This window comes from Mus caroli, unplaced genomic scaffold (genome assembly GCF_978045245.1).
Source record: "Mus caroli unplaced genomic scaffold, Mus_caroli_1 scaffold_15, whole genome shotgun sequence".
Lineage (NCBI taxonomy): Eukaryota > Metazoa > Chordata > Mammalia > Rodentia > Muridae > Mus > Mus caroli.
In genome coordinates this window covers 38,006,415-38,022,747 of record NW_028227270.1, presented here as the reverse complement: position 1 = coordinate 38,022,747, position 16,333 = coordinate 38,006,415, and the positions used below count along the sequence as shown (strand labels likewise).

The following is a 16,333-nucleotide window of genomic DNA, read 5'->3' as shown; positions in this document are numbered from 1 at the left end:
AAATGTCATAGTCAGAAAGATGCTCAGAATGTCTTTGAGTGTATCTAGCCTTCAGAACTGCCACTGCCACATTTACTTGCAATGCTTTCAGTCTGTCAGTGCAAGCATCACACAGCACCAACTCTATTAACAAAAAGCTTCACAGCTTTAGGGGCACAACTACAATTTACTAATATAGTCTGTCTAAAATCCAGATAAATTTACTGTAGGTCATAACATAGCAGGGTTGGGAATAGAACCTTCTTCTAATGGCTGCTCTAGATTTTATTTAGTGACCTTATAGCAAGCAGTTCAGATGAAGTCAGCCAAAAAATAGGTGAGAGACCATCACAGCGTAATAAAGCTAAACAATGAGTCTAACTCCCCTGCAAGCATTGTCTTTTTGACATGGGCTTTTAGTTGTTTTATAGGAAGCTCTGATCTGAATTTGTTGGCTATGCTAAGACTTGTAATGGAGATGATCATTTGTCTCCCTAATTTTCATTGACTCTTCCTGCCATGCCGAAAGACTGCAGTACTGTAGGGGATTACACTGTGATGAGCTTAGACCTGTGCTTCCCACTCTACCTGAACATTGACTCTCCAGTGTCAATACCAATAAAAGGCAAGCAGCAGCAGCTGCATGGGGCCATCACACCTAGTTCAGACACTGGCCACTTTTCTTCTCCTTATTCTTTCTGCCTACTATGGACACAGCTTACTGAGAATTCCACTTTTTATCACTGTGAGCATAAATACAGAAGGACCCTGAGGCACAGGGTGACATTTAGTAAATAACATAGCAGCCTGAAACAGAGGGCTTGGGTGGCCTGGACTGGTAGTTGCAGCCTTTCCTGGCTTGCTTTGCTACAGAAGCATGGAGCTAATGCTTCATTAATTTCTCCCACAGTTCAGAGTTAGCACAGTAAAGGAGCATGGATGTGCAAAGAGAATTTATGACTCACCAGTTGTAAAATAATTTGAATCTTCTACTTATGCTTTCAAAAGGACCTCAAATTCTACATGTGACAGAAGACCCACAGCTTCTGCCTCGTGTGAACAAAGTGTAGGTCCGGAAAACTCCTGTTTAAAAAAAAAGGTCATTGTAATATCGATTTCAGTCAATTTACACAAAAGGAAATTTCTGTAGTAATCCAAGATTCTGGTTATAAATTATGTCTGAAAGGAAACAGCTTGTTTTTCTAAGGATAGCATCTATTTTTAATAGCAAACACTATAAAATCCTGTTCTTTCAGGTTAATTAAATATATAAATCACATGCAATCAGATCACTAAGCAACCTTGATGCTGCTCTAGCTGAAGATCTACTATACAATGGAATTGACAAATAAAAGGCGCTGGGTGTTATGAGCTTTCAGAATTCCTTCCTAAACTAAGCATGTTCACGAAGTAGTGGAAGAATGGGCTTGTGGCATTTGCTGGGATTCTCCCTCTGGGAATACCTCAAGGACCACCTTGTCTAGGACACCTTCCTTCTCCCCACATGACCCATCACTTTTATCCCACAGAACCTAAGATGTTAGACCAAGACTCAGCTGCAACCTCATCCAGAAAGCAGCCCTGGGTCTGACCTTGCTCTCTCCATGCAGGGAAGACTCCACAGGATCCACACTGTAAGAACCAGCACCTCTCATCCCAGCTTGGTGCCCTGAATATGACTTTCCTCTTAAAGTAGACAAAGTCAAGCATCACTGTGCAGAGTGAAAGCTGGCCAAATATACTTGCCTTGACAAATTTTAGAAACTACACACCAATGAACCTTAGTACACCATAACTTGAGTCTGGGATTTTTGTCAGTCTTTTCATGTTTTGAACCTTCTACCTAATGATTTCCATTGCCAAATGGGTTTTGATTATCTCATGTGAACTTGATCCAAAAAACCATGAAGAGAGTTACTAGCACTAGAAAGCAGAAAATAACCTATTTTAGGGTGCAGTAGTACATTCAAAGTGCATGTTTTTTTTTTTTTTTTTAGGATGATTCATAGGATCAGGTATAAGGAGCAGATAGGGCAGCTAAGTAGGCAGGGTGCCCTGGTCATATCATTTGTAACAATCTCTGCTTGCGTAGGCTTGGTATCCTAGCACATGTGATAGTTACGTATTTTGAAATTAGTAGGCTAATCTAGGCTATGTAACAGTAGAAACATCAGAAGTATAAAGTGTATCAGAAAACCGGCCATTGGAAGAAGCACATTACCCAGCCAGAGAGAAGAGAAACTTGAAGGACACAAAGTTCTCTTTTAACATATTAATGTTCTTTAGCAAACCAACTACTACTTGATAATTTAATTGGAGATAATTCTAAATGAGAGCTTTATGGTATTTTTTCCTTATTTCTTTTTCTAATTTTTCCCATTCATCATCTTTTAAAGGATTCTATAATAGTTTTTTTTTTTACATTGAGAAATAGTTTTCTTTCTATAATAGAATAAAATGGGAGTTCTATATAAAAGATCCTACAGTGTGAAATATTAGAAAATAACTTAAGCAAATAATTGACATAGTCATTTTAATTGCCACCTTGCTATCTCTGACCTACTTTACTTAGCTGTTTTTATGAAGCCTCATTCTCTAACATACAGGAGAAGGTTAGATTTAGAATGGATATAAGACAATGTTGATACCTCTTTCTGTTTTGCTAAATGGACTATATTTCTTTACAAACAAATCCTAGCCAAAGTCATTGTGTACATGGCTTTCCTAACAGCAAGTTTATATTTAATTATCTTTAATAAAGAAGAAAAGCAATTTTTCTATCAGTATCGTTCACTGTAGCGTACCTCTCTCAAGGCAGTCTTAAGTTCTGCTGCACTACTATTACGCACAATCCAACCAAATAAAGCAGAGGTTCCTCTTTTAAGATTAAAAGCAAGTCTGAGCTCTTTTTAAACCCTGTATGGGGGGACTTGAACCATGATTTTCTATTTCCTATAGCATGCTTTTCTTGCAAGCTCTTCCCTAATGATTGGTCACCGTGAGTCACCTCAACTAACCAAAAAAAAAAAAAAAAAAAAATGACATGGGATTTCTCTGTAATGACAAGTGTCCCAACTGCACAGGGACCATTTATAAAATATGGAAAGGTCTAAATAAGCCATTTAGAGTTGTAAAGTGGTTGACATTTATGAGTATGCAGAAAGAGGTTTGTTTTTCATGGATAATGTTGATAATAATAAACAAATCCTGACAGTCAAATCTAAAGAGAGAAGACAGTATTCTAGAAAAACACTCCTATGTAGGGCCAGACACAATGCATATGTGGCCCTGACATGAGCGAAATGTAAGATTCTCAGTAGATGTATTTAATCAGCTCGCTCACATGATAGTCATGACAAAAAGATTAAAGACCAGTTCTCCCGAGACTAAATATTCATTCTGAACTTCAATGATCTGTTCACACTGAGGTGTCTGTACAAACCTGTACATAAAGCAAGAAATTAAACCAGGCCATCAGAAACCTGTACCACATGTGCTAACATAGGCCATCATATGAAACATACTTTATGTTGTTATTTGGGGATAATTGTTAGATTAGCAGCTTGTACACTGACTACTTTTATCCTCCTTGAGTATAACTGCTAAGAAATTTAGTCATCATTGTTATTAAACTCACATCTAGCTTTATATTTTTACTTACATTGGTCTTCATTTGGGCTATGTAGTATCCCTATAAACATTCCGAAGTCAGTTTTTGCTCGTTTTGTTGTGTGTTCTTGGTAAAACCTTTGACTATGATAGACAGGCTGAGGAAGGCAAAGAAGGAAGCAGGAGAGCAAGTGAACCTTCGACTTTAGAATATCTACTCACTAATTTTACTGTCATATTGCCATAATCAATAGTCTTGTGTGTGAGAAGGAGGAGGGTCTCAGCTGAGGGATTTTTCAGATCAGATTAGCCTGTGTCCATGTGTGTAGGGAACTGTCTTGATTGCTGATTGGTTTGTGAAGACCAGCCCATCTCACTATGTGTAGTGTCATATATAAGCTGAACCTGGGCTGTATAAGAAAGGTGGATGAGCACAAGCCAGTGAGTGAATTCATAAGCAGCATTCCTCTGTTGCTTCTCTTTCAAGTTCTGCTTTAATGTCTTCCTCTGACTCCCCTCAATAATGAATGAACCTGCAAGTTGAAAGATGAAACATCCACTTCTATCCTCAAGTTGCTTTGGTCCTTGTGTTTGTCACTAAAAAGCAAACTACAACAGGACACAGTGAGGTCAGTCTTAATATTTTACTATTTCGTTGCTTTTAAAAAACTTACTTTAGATATATCTGTCCTACAAATTACCTGACTTCTCAGAGCCTTGGTTTCATCTAAAAGAGAAGAATAGAAGCATATACCTTGCAGGAAGAAGCAATCAACCAATTCTACCTTCTGTCAATACATGAATTTTGTGTTTACATTCTTTGAACAATAATATGGACATTTCCCAAACGTAAAAGCATGTATGCACACACTATTTTATTTTTTGTCAAAATTATGATATCTAGAAAATAATGATAATGCATATAGGAATTGAGTCATTTTTTGAAGGCAGTTTGGGTATCTAAGAGGTTTTCATTCCTGAGTCCCCTGCCTCCTCTTGCAGAGTTCCTCAGCCTGTCTCTTACAATGATCTTCGCCAGGGTACACAGGACTCACCGATGACCTATTGCAGACAGTTAATCCAGAGCAAAGCAAGCAGCTCTCACAGTACAGGCAATGACTTGTTCTCAACTCTTTAAAGTTCATAATTCAGTCTCACTGTCATTTCTTTCCGTTTACCGGTGCTTTTATGAAGGGTAAAGCTGAACAGAAAGAAAACCAGAGTCATTAACTGCTTGAAAGTTTAATGTGCTACCAAACCAGAATTAGATGTGATAATGAAATTTCCACTGCTGAAAGCAAACTTTGCTTGCTGATGTATGTAGTGAGAAGGTGGTCTCATAACCAGTGAAAATTAAAAAAACAAAACAAAACAAAAAAACACTTAAGATTTTTTTTCTATTTCTCATTTAAGTTTTTGTCTAAAATGGCTAAACATGAGTTAGACTCCTTTTTTAAAAAAATGTAGTAAAATTCCTTGTATCTTAAAAAACATAATACACTGTAAATATATAGATGTCAACCAGACCCCTTTACATCTAGAGACATCCTTGAGCAGCAGATACAGTTTAACACTTCACAGTGTTATGCTTTATTCATCTATGTGAATGGAGTATTCTAAGTCATCACAGTCCCTTTCACTGGCCTCATCACAATCCTAAAGCCAATGTTCAAGGTATAGCTACCAAAAATTCCAAACATTTTAACTACAGAGGTTCCCTAATTTTGATGGTTCATTTTACAATTTTCCAGATTTTCCATGAAAGCATCCTTTAAACTTCAACCTTCCCGGCGGGCTAGACTTCTACAGCAGAACTGAAGTCCTCGCTGGCCATGTAACTACAGGTATGAATAGCCTCTACTCTATAAGGCAAAATGTTCAGGGGGATAGTATATCAAATACATTTCCATCCTATTGTCAACTTAAAGTACATACCAATAACTATTTGGGGATGTAATCTTATTATACATCAAGGAATATCAACACTTCAGCTTCTGTCTCCATGCTTAATATTTATTGTCACATGGACCATGTATTATTTTTCAAGTACAACACAATCTGTCTGCCTCTTTTTGTCTTTGAATATACAACTATCTTGCCCTAAAGTTCTCAAGCAGAGCTGCTTCAACTCATTTCCTGCCTCTAGGTACCAACTGTGTCTTTCTTCCCACAACTTCCACTCAGGGACCTGTTATAGATCACCATCTGTTGAAATTAAATTCATTTAAAATTGAGTTAACATACCCCCTTTCAAGAAAAGTTTCTTTCTTGCCCACCTCAAACTGCCCTGATATCCTACTCCTCTACATCCAACTGTTTTGGATGTATGTAAGTCCAATTGATTTACATCGTGTGTATTAATTCTCATCCTGTGACACACAGTAGGAGTTCATTCACTGTGTGGTCAATGACTGGGTAATATTGCATTTTCATTTACATCCAGCCTTCTCCTCTTCCTTGGGCTTATAAGGTTCTTAGTCATCAAAGGGAGAGGTAGAAGGTGGATGCTTATTAATCTTCATAACATTTCATTATCTAATAGACTCATTGCATATAATGTAGACTTGATAAGTATTTCCTGAATTGCATGATTAAACTGGGTCAGTCAGGCTCAGCTAGAAGTACTTCAGTTATTGCTTTCAGATTTATCAGGAGCAACTCTAGTGAGGTAAAAGGCAATTGCCTTTTTGCTGAATCATAGCTGCATTTATATCACAGTATGCTTTGGAAGGTACCACCTATTGAATTAAATACAAAAACAAATACCTTCCTGTATGTTATATTTTACATTCTCCTGGCTTCTTTCAGGCATGAGGACATATCTGTAAGGTGTTGACCTAAATTTCTGCTGACCTAATTTCTTTGTTGCAAAAGGATTTCGGTGCAGCCTGTGGAAAGGTTTTGTTCTACATCACTGTCAAATTTCAATGACAAATGGAATGAACTTTGTTAGTCCTTTTGAGATTTCAGAATATCTCAGGATATTCCCTTTTAATATCTAAGAGGATTTCAGTGATTTGTCCTACTGGCTTCAGAGTGTAAAGGGGGCTCCCTGTTTCCCAGGCATTTACTCTAGGCTGTCAGGCATGTCCCATGGAACTTCTATACACTTCCTGCAAACATTTTTACTATATAGGGGTTTGCTAATGAAATGGAGAAGAATAGAAGTGGCAAATGGAATTGCTGGGCTCTCAAGTAAAGGATAGAACTGTTTGCAACACTAATGGATTCAGCTTTGGGTCTGGCACTGTATATTTTGAAACAAAAGTAAATAACCTCTCTTATGATTGAAATTCTTTTTCTCCCAATGATGCATATACCAAATATATTTTCCAATATACTCCTAATATGCTAATTGTATGCATTTGTGTTCGAGGGCCATGGTAATGGAAAAATGGTACTTAGCCCAAATAATTCAGTAAATGTAAAAGCTACGCATCTATAGACAAGAGTCTAACAACAACAATAACAACAACAACAACAATTCCTTCCCTTGAGTATTCAAAAACATGGAAGATTAAGTCTACTATGTTTTCACAGATGTCTACACAGACTTCTTTCTATTAATGTTAGAGTCATGTGTTTACATGCAGTCTTAATATGAGATGTATTAGTTTTGAGCTTCAGAATTTTATTAACTTAAAGTGATATGGTAAAAGTGGCTTCAAAGAATTATCTTGTTTGATCACAAATTATAGCTCAACAATGTTATTCCAGTGTTTCCACTGGAAGCAATTCTCTTGGAAGACCTGATGGTATCACACCCTGTCAGTCAGAGATGTGGTCAGCAAAGTGTAGGGGACTTTGACAAAAGCGGCTGTCCCAGCAATTTAGGCTGAACTTAAGTTATAGTATTAAATACTACTAAAGTATAGAAGAAAGCTAGCAAGGTAAAGTAAAAGCTATTCTCAAGAGAGAAAAGATATATGAAAATCAACTGCAGGTCAAAAGAGAAGTGGTGAGTTATTTTTAATAAGGATAAGCTTAAACAAAATCAATAATGAAAAAAAAAACTATTGAACAAATCAAAAACTGTTGGATATATTTCTGAAAAGCATCCTGGATGTAAAAAAACAAAAACAAAAACAAAAGTAGACAGTATATATGGGTAACCAGGTAATGTAAAGAGAAAGAAAGCCAAATAAAAGTCCTTCATCACCAAGAAGTTGTTGGGTATAGATACTGATCCGTGTAATGACTCAAACTAGCAAACACATTACCAATGCATTGCTGCGCCATGGCTAGATTAAATAATGGCCCGAGGAATTGATCATTTATAATTGAGTATCTTACAGTAGTCTAGTGTGTCATATTAAACCAAAGGCAAAGAGGAGAAGCACATTGTAAGATAAGAAGGAGAAACAAAGGAAGAAGAAAGGGCGAAAGGAGAAGAAACAGCAAGGACATAAGAAGAAAGTGTGAAAGACAATGGGTTCTGTGGCTAGTTCTTTAGCTGCGGTGTTGGTATGGCTACCGACAACAGACTAGATAGTCCCTAATGGAATTTACCAGAATGTCTAGAGGTATTTATTGAGATATCACTCAAGATTTCCAAATGAAATCAAAGAATCCAGTATGAAATCAAAGGTCATTAACATTCCAAATGATTTGTTTTAGAGAATAGCAGATATCTATGGGTTACAAATGCAGCAAAGATATTCTCCTATAAAGCAAGAATGGAAAAACTATTGCCTCAGTAAGAAATAGTACACAATGGCCTAAGGTGGTTTACATGCGTACTAGAGATTTTGTGTGGTTCTCTTGAATCTTTTTGATATCTCTTAATTAAGGAGTTCATATGACCTCAATTTTGATTCATACAGGAGCCAGTAAAGCTTTCAAGGTTCAAGTCAACTGATAACATACAACACGTGTTCTCATGTATCCATCCTCTGTGGAGAAGTTTAAGACCCTTTCTTCCTATGAGATATAGTTTTCCATATTTTCAGAAAGCATTTGAGGAACAAATAGCCTTTGGCTGTCAGAGTTTATTGACTCAGCATCCTACCCCAGCAACATCACTCTCATTCTGCAGCAGCACACACCTGCTGCACCAAGGTCTCCTGGTCAAACACAAGGAAAGGAGAGAAACTTCTAAAATCCATTTTGACTTTATCAGGAACAAAGATGACAACTGAAGCAAAAGCCAGGTCAAATCTAGCTTTTCATAAATTTGCTGTTTCTGTTCAGGCAAACTCCTTGTTGAAACTCTGCTTTCAGAAGCCGCAGTAGATTGAACAATCAGAGTGTTTGAAAACCCAATCATTCCCACAAGGATTCGTGAAGTGTTGGACATCTGGCATATGGGTGTTCTGAATAAAAGGATTTTGCCAGGAGTTTTAAGATCAGAGATTCACAATTAATTCTGACTGCTTGGATCAATAAAGATTGTTTTCCTTTAAAACAGAGCACCCGTAAAGTTATGTAATTTGAGGTATAGGAAAATCATTGCCGAACAAGTAAAGAGTGCTTTGGGCCCACAGATTCCATTTGGCAATAGTTTCAGCATGAAAAGTAAAACCATTATTTTGATGAGACAAACGCATTTGAAAACCATGAAAGATTATATCAGTGAAAATTTCTATTTGAATAGAATACATTTTTGTTCCTCACAAATTCTCTCAGGTGTAGTACTAATCACTGCAAAAATGCAGTTCAGTGTGAGCTCTTTCCTAAAGAAAAAGCACATGTAAAAAGTTGAGTTATTTTGTCTAATGCAGCTGCTACTTGCTCTGCAGAAGCAGGAATGTGGCTGATGACAAGGTAGAATGGAACGTGACACCTCTGCTGGCAACCAGCCAAGAATACACAATGTTTTAGCCAGTCTGTGGTGTGTGATCTATTTCTTAATTGTTGATAACATATAATTAGGACAATCTTAGCCTCTCTTAATGAATGCAGTAAGTTAAACTGCAGTGCTAGAGTATACTTGGATAGATTTTGTTAGTCTTGGAGCACAGAACTGCAGAGTAACATTTTATAAACAGTACAAAATGGAATCTTCCCTTTACAAACTATTGGCCTGGAATTATGGCCAACATCCTAACCCACACTATAAATTCTGTGCACTGTATAAATGTCAACTGATACTCATGGACAATGTGCCCAAAATAAATTTTCCTTTGAACATTTTAAAGGTAAGATTTATGTAAAGAAATTTGGCACATGTGTAAAATGACCAATTACATGCTCTGCTAATCAGTTATCAACCTGATTTATTCAGGGGCTCCTTTCTCAAATGGTCTGAGCTCAATCTAGTGGACTGTTTTATTTTAATGAAGATATTTCCTACAAAAAATTATTGATTATTGTCTTTTCTTTTTTTTTAATGGAATTTTTTTATTACATCTTTTCCTCAATTACATTTCCAATGCTATCCCAAAACTCCCCCATACCCTCCCCCCTCTCCCCCATTTCCCTACCCCCCCCATTCCCATTTTTTTGGCCCTGGCGTTCCCCTGTACTGGGGCATATAAAGTTTGCATGTCCAATGGGCCTCTCTTTCCAGTGACGGCCGACTAGGCCATCTTTTGATACATATGCAGCTAGAGTCAAGATTACTTGCAGTTGTTTTTCACACCCATATTACTTAGAATTACATTTTTTTAAAAAATATTATAAAGGATACTAACATCTTTATGTAGGCCATAAATAAATTCAACCGAAATTTTTCATGTTTCTTATCAAAAATTAATTTTTTAGAAGGGAAAAATCCTAACAATCTATGAAATAACCAAAGAAATTTAAATTTTCCTAAATACATTCTAGCTTTTATGTAGAAGAAATCGATAAAACAAAATCTTTCTTAAAGGGGAGTAATATTTGTCCACAGCATGCACGCTTTCCCTGATGTTTTCATCATTTTGTCTTTAAATTTGTTCTAATGTTATCAGAATCAATTTTTAGTTTCAGTCATCCCAAAGGAGCTGTCTTGAGTGAAGCTCCGATCGGCCAATCGTAATGAAGAATCATCTCACAGAGCTGTTACTATGGTGCTCACGGATCTGAAGAAAATTTTAGTGGAAAGAAAATTCCAAAGCACTAAATTTAGAGGTATTTCATTTCCTAGTAAGAGGCATAAAAATAGTATCACTGGATACAATTTGAATTGCAAGGGAAAGATATTTATTCCTCCATGATGTTCAAATGTACACATTCTACAAAGCCAGTTTCTCTCCACAGTCCTAGAGACATATTAGAAATCATGTTACCTAAGTGGCAGTGAGGCCTCTGAAAGACAGTGCAAAGGGTGGAGAGCTTCGTTTTCAGCTGGCTGCTGTTTTCACACAGAAACACTAACAGAAGAAAGCAATGGCTAGTTGAGTTATGCTAATATGTACTAATATAGTTACACTATTAATTGTCAAATATATATTTGCGTGTATATCTACACATATGTACACATTACAAACATATTTAATGTAATAGTTACACTAATATGTACTAAGAAGAAAGCAACAGTGCTCTGCATTTGTGATAGGTTGCTAAGTTGTCTGTTCTCTCACAAAGGCAGGGAGAGTCAGAGGACCTCATTGCTATCCTGGTATAATGACTAGAAATTTCAGTTATAAACTCGATTTTTCATTAAAAAGAATAATATTTTTCTGGGCAAAAAATCAACCAAATTCCATTTTCCAAAAGTAGAAATAATAAAAAGCTCTAGAAATTATGACAAAATATATTTCCTATATTAAAATTACTCCTACATATTTAATATAATTTAAATATGCTTTTGCCCACTATTCAAAATCATGCCAAATTCCTCAATTCAGACTGCTTCCCAGAAGTACCACCTAAGTGTCTGCTGGAAGAAGCGTCTTAAAATTATATTTAAATTTTTATTTCATTTAATGCTTTCTGTGAATTAAGCCACACACACAAAAGGTTTTTGCACTTCATTTCATCTGAATTTCTAGGTTTTTAAGCAAGAAGAGAAAATTTTAACTTTCACGAAACACAACTAAATCTGATAGCAATCTCTAACTTCTATGAGTAATACAATATAAATACTAACGATGGGGAATAAGAAGGAATTCCAGTTTTCTATACATTATCTTTAAATTCACAAAGAAGGTTTGGGAATCACTGTGCTCTGTGCGCACAGGAGAGAAAGGGGAAAGTTGTTTTTATCTGTTCTATAAACTGCCAAGGAAAGCTCCAGCCTCAATTCCAAATACACACTTTTCACTAACACAAACTCATGTGCCCATAATTACAGAGACTGTCTTAGAAAAATGTGGTCATTATATGGGATTCTTTTTTATTATTTTATTTTTTATTTTTAATTCAATTTTTACACTCCATATTCCATTTCCCGTCCCCCTGTCCACCCTCCAACTGCTCCACATCCCACACCTCCTTCCCATCCCACCTGTCTCCAAGTAGATGCCCCTACTCCCCACCCCACCTGACCACTAAACTCCCTGGAACCTCCAGTCTCTTGAGCATTAGGTGCATCAATCTCTGAATGAACACAGATCCAGAAGTCGTCTACTATATGTGTGTTGGTTTGGAAATTGCAAACGGGGATTCTTTTTATCATGAATTTGGGATTTGGGAGAAAATTTGGCTCAAAATTTAAAAAGAATAAAAGCTTTCGTGAGACATAGTGGTGGTACTAACATGGTAGAACAGTGTTTACTTCGAGGTCTAACCCAGGACTTACAATCATCCGTATGGCTTAAAAACCATGATTGCCTAGATATATTTTTATATTTTCATAGTTTAATTCTCATTTCTGTTCGAAAAGGCCCTTTAGTATGAAGTCTAACTGGAAAAGAAATATAGAGGAGGTGAATTCATTTGCTAACAAGCAAAAGAGAACGCCAGAGCATTTGTAAAATAAAATTTATTAATACTTTTTCTTTTACAAAACACCCAGGAAATAGTTTCTTTAAAATGTCAGTTTAAACTGCACAGAAACACTGCACTGCAAATGTCACAGGTTGGTTAATTCATTCTTTATTGATAAAAGAAGTGTTTGCCTGATTTTTGTTTGTAATTACTTCTCCCTTTTCACAGACTGGATACTAAATATAATCTACTAGTTTTTATCCACTTTTAGTTCACAGCAAACCCAGCTTCCCACCTTTGCTACTTGCTAGACAAAGTGTATTAGGAGTGGTTCTCATGTTAACCTCACCAGGAGACGGAATACAAACTGCACATTCAGCCACACGTTTCCAGACTTTGAACTATACAGGGAGTGTTAATTCGCACATACTAAACCAATGTATCTCAAAACATTCCCTAAATCACATTTCATTTTGCTAAGGCCAATACAGAAATCTTGCTGCCCTAGATCAGGAAAAGATAAGCATTTGGCTCAAAAGTAAAGCTCTGTGTAGAATAATCAGATTTGCTAAATGCTTTTAGAACCTACTTTCTATTACATGAATTAATCATGGACAATTTAGCCATCTGTCTCTCATTATAAAAGCAGAGTCCCTTCTACCTGTGAGCTCTCTAGGTCACATACTTGTTCAAACATCATGGGAGGGCTTAGTTTAGAGTCAGAGGATCCATTCTGGATTGGGCATTTTTGAGACTGTGTCTCAGTTTCCCACTCCCCTTTTTTCTTTTCTCTTCTTAGTGGTTGGGTGGGAAGAGGCCCAAGAGAAGTACAAATTCAACTTCTGCATCTGAATTAAGAAGGAAATAGGCTAGAACTACCTACACAGCATGCAATGGCTTTCCTAGACTTTCCTTGGTTTCAGTATGGCATAGATAAAAACAAGTAGTTTCCATAGCACCCTGCTCTCAGTCCCAAGGAGGCAGCTGTGTTGAGACTTGGCAAACAAAAGACCTCCGTGGAAGAGACCCAGTTTGGGCTTCCACTAGTAGGTACGGGAAAATAAATCAGAGATTGGACTTTTGTAGCCCCAACCAGGCTATTTTCCTGGCAAGCAGATCAAACCAAGAGAGCAGATGTCAACCTCATCTCTAGTACCTACAAACCCAGTAGACAAGGGATATCATCATGAATCCACGAGGATCAGTAGAACTCAACACCCAGTAATGCCAGCTCTTCCCTACCACCCTTAAGTCTGTAAAATAACTAGACACTAACTTGAAGGAGAGCCCAGAAGTGGACAGAAGGCTGAAAAATCTGGGAGACTAAGCGTGTTTTCCTAAACAGACAGCATTACCTAAAAGGATGGCTTTAATTATTGAATTGGATTGGATTTTAAAATGCATGGGACTCTAAATTTATAAGAGAACCAGAATAGTTATAGACAAAATAATGGAACTGTTTTCAAGGGACATCCCAGTTGCTGTGTTCATGAAGTCAATGTTCCATAACTAACACAACAAATAAAGTTTCTGCAGTGAAAACACCCCAATCGCCTAGACAAATCTTTCTCACCTGTAAGATCACTACATGGCACCTGGCTACAATCAGATGAACTTTTGCAACTCAAATTTTCTGTACATGATGACACTGTTAATAGGCTTTGCTTTTTCATGTATGTATAAGGTAGAAGTATAATTTTATGTTATGATTAGGACACAAAATAGTGGGCTTCATAATTACATTTTATACATGTTTATATCATTGAACTTTACCCATGTGTCTGTCTCTCCTGTGACCTTCTATTCTTTCTTAATTTGTTTTTGGATAGTTGGTGGTTTGGTTTGGTTTGGTTTGGTTTGGTTTGGTTTGGTTTGGTTTGGTTTGGTTTGGTTTGTCTGCAAATAACAATACTATTATCCCCCATAGTTATTTGAAGAAAAAGTAAGATTCTTTAAATAAAGTTAAGGGCATTTTATAAACTAATAACCAACCTTACTCTTTGCCTCTGGATCTTCCAAAGGCCATCAGCTGCCCTGCTGATACTATTTGAGGGAGGTAACATTTTTAGGAGGTGGGCTCTAATTTGAAGAAATAAGTTGTTGGGACTGTCTTCTTGAAGTATATGTTGGGGCTTTTCCTGATGTCACAGATGCCATAGTTTTTCTGGAGTACAAGGTGCCCACCATGCTGTTATGCCTCACTCTGTTCTCAAATGAAAACAACAGACCATGACCTGAAACTTCTGGAATAGTCAAGCAATACTAAACCTCTTGTGTCAGGAGAATGCTCAACAGCTGAGAATGCTTACATAGCAAGCACAAGGACCAGAGTTTAGATCCCAACAAGCATAAAATAAGCTGAGTGCTCTCTGCATGCCTTTAACTCCAACTTCAAGAAGATCCTTGGGGATTGCTACTGCCCAGTGTAGCCATGAAAACAAAACAAGGAAACAAAAATAAACATGTGAGCTCCAGGTTCAAGAAAGACTCTTCCTTAAAAGGAATAGGCAGAAAAGGAGAGAAGATACCCAAAGCCCTCTTATGGACTACATATACCATACTTACACATGTCCACATCACAAATATCATAGCTACACCCACCAGAAACACATACGCACACATACACATACACACATACACACACACACAACACACAAACACATAGATACACACACACAAAGTCCTCTTTTAAATTTCTTTTCAACATATTTGCTTTTCTGACTCCCTATCTCCCTCTTTTGAGTAACTTCTATAAGAAATATGAAACAATTTAAAGTACTTAACTCTATATCATGATGGATTTAAAATAAATTAGAATAAAGATGAATCAAACAGAGAAAAAGATAAAAGTTAGAAGAACCTGGAATAAATCTATCTTCAGCTAAATTTTTAACTTTAACCTTTATGTTCTGCAAATGGAAAAGAAGATACTGGCTTTTGTAGCCATTACCTCAAAAATTTAAAACTATTAACTTTATTTTTTTCCTATTTAGTTTTTATTAATAAACATAATCTTAACTGCAATCCAGCTACCCTTGAAAAGGAATAAGGATAATATAGAATCCAAAGAATTCAATGATAGCAGAGGTTACAGAGTATTGGTAGCAGATGGAATGGGGATGCTCTCCTGAGCTACAGAACCCATAGGTCAAAAGAATTTGTCGACAGTTGAAAATAGTGATCTTCTTGCTGCTCTTTCCATTCCGAAATGCTCCATAGACTCCATGATGCTCATGCCTTCTGTCACCTTCCCAAAGACTACCTTCAGCTGCTCAGTCTTGACAATGCAGATAAAAAACTGGGACCCACATGTGTTTGGTTCAGCATTTGCCATAGACAAGATGCCACAACCTGTGTGCTTCATGATGAAGTTCTCAGCCTCAAATTGTTTCCCATAGATGGACCTGCCATCTTGCCATTATATGTGTGAATTTACCACCCTAGCACATGAATCATGGGATAATTCTGTGAAAGGAGGCACCCTTACATCCACATGTTTCTCTCCAGTGCATTAACCTTATATTAATAATTCTTCTTTTGCTTTTCTGAAATCAGGCAGAAAAAAGTTTTCTTTCCAGACTGGGTCAATGGCAATACAATGGACATGTTAATAGAGGGGGGATAGTTTTTGTGGAGTTTCAACACTAGACAGAGAACTATAAAGCAACTGATGAGTTCTGGTAGAAGGAGAGTTAGTTTCTCTCAATGGTGAGTTCCCTTATTGATTGTCCATTGAAAAATGTTTAGCCTTGAATCCATATAAACAAAAAAGGCAAAACATAGACTAATCAGGTTATGTATACTTTAGCATGCCGTGTGTGTGTGTGTGTGTGTGTGTGTGTGTGTGCGTGTGTGTGTGTGTGTATCACAATAATAATCAAAGTAAAAGAGGATATTGACTTGAATGTGGGAAGGACTGTGTAAAAAGAAGAAAAATGATGTTATTCAATGT

The 16,333-nt window shown here is 36.8% G+C and overlaps 1 long non-coding RNA gene across 1 annotated transcript in view; it reads right to left on the bottom strand.

Annotated features, from left to right (window-relative positions):
- Positions 1 to 950: 950 nt before the first annotated feature.
- LOC115029094 (uncharacterized) overlaps positions 951 to 16,333 on the bottom strand; it is a 46,374-nt gene continuing 30,991 nt past the window's right edge. The window contains exons 3-4 of the long non-coding RNA XR_003834669.2: positions 4,644 to 4,789; positions 951 to 1,062 (exon numbers count right to left, since the gene is read on the bottom strand). This is a non-coding gene — a long non-coding RNA (uncharacterized LOC115029094). The remainder of the gene's footprint in view (positions 1,063 to 4,643; positions 4,790 to 16,333) is intronic.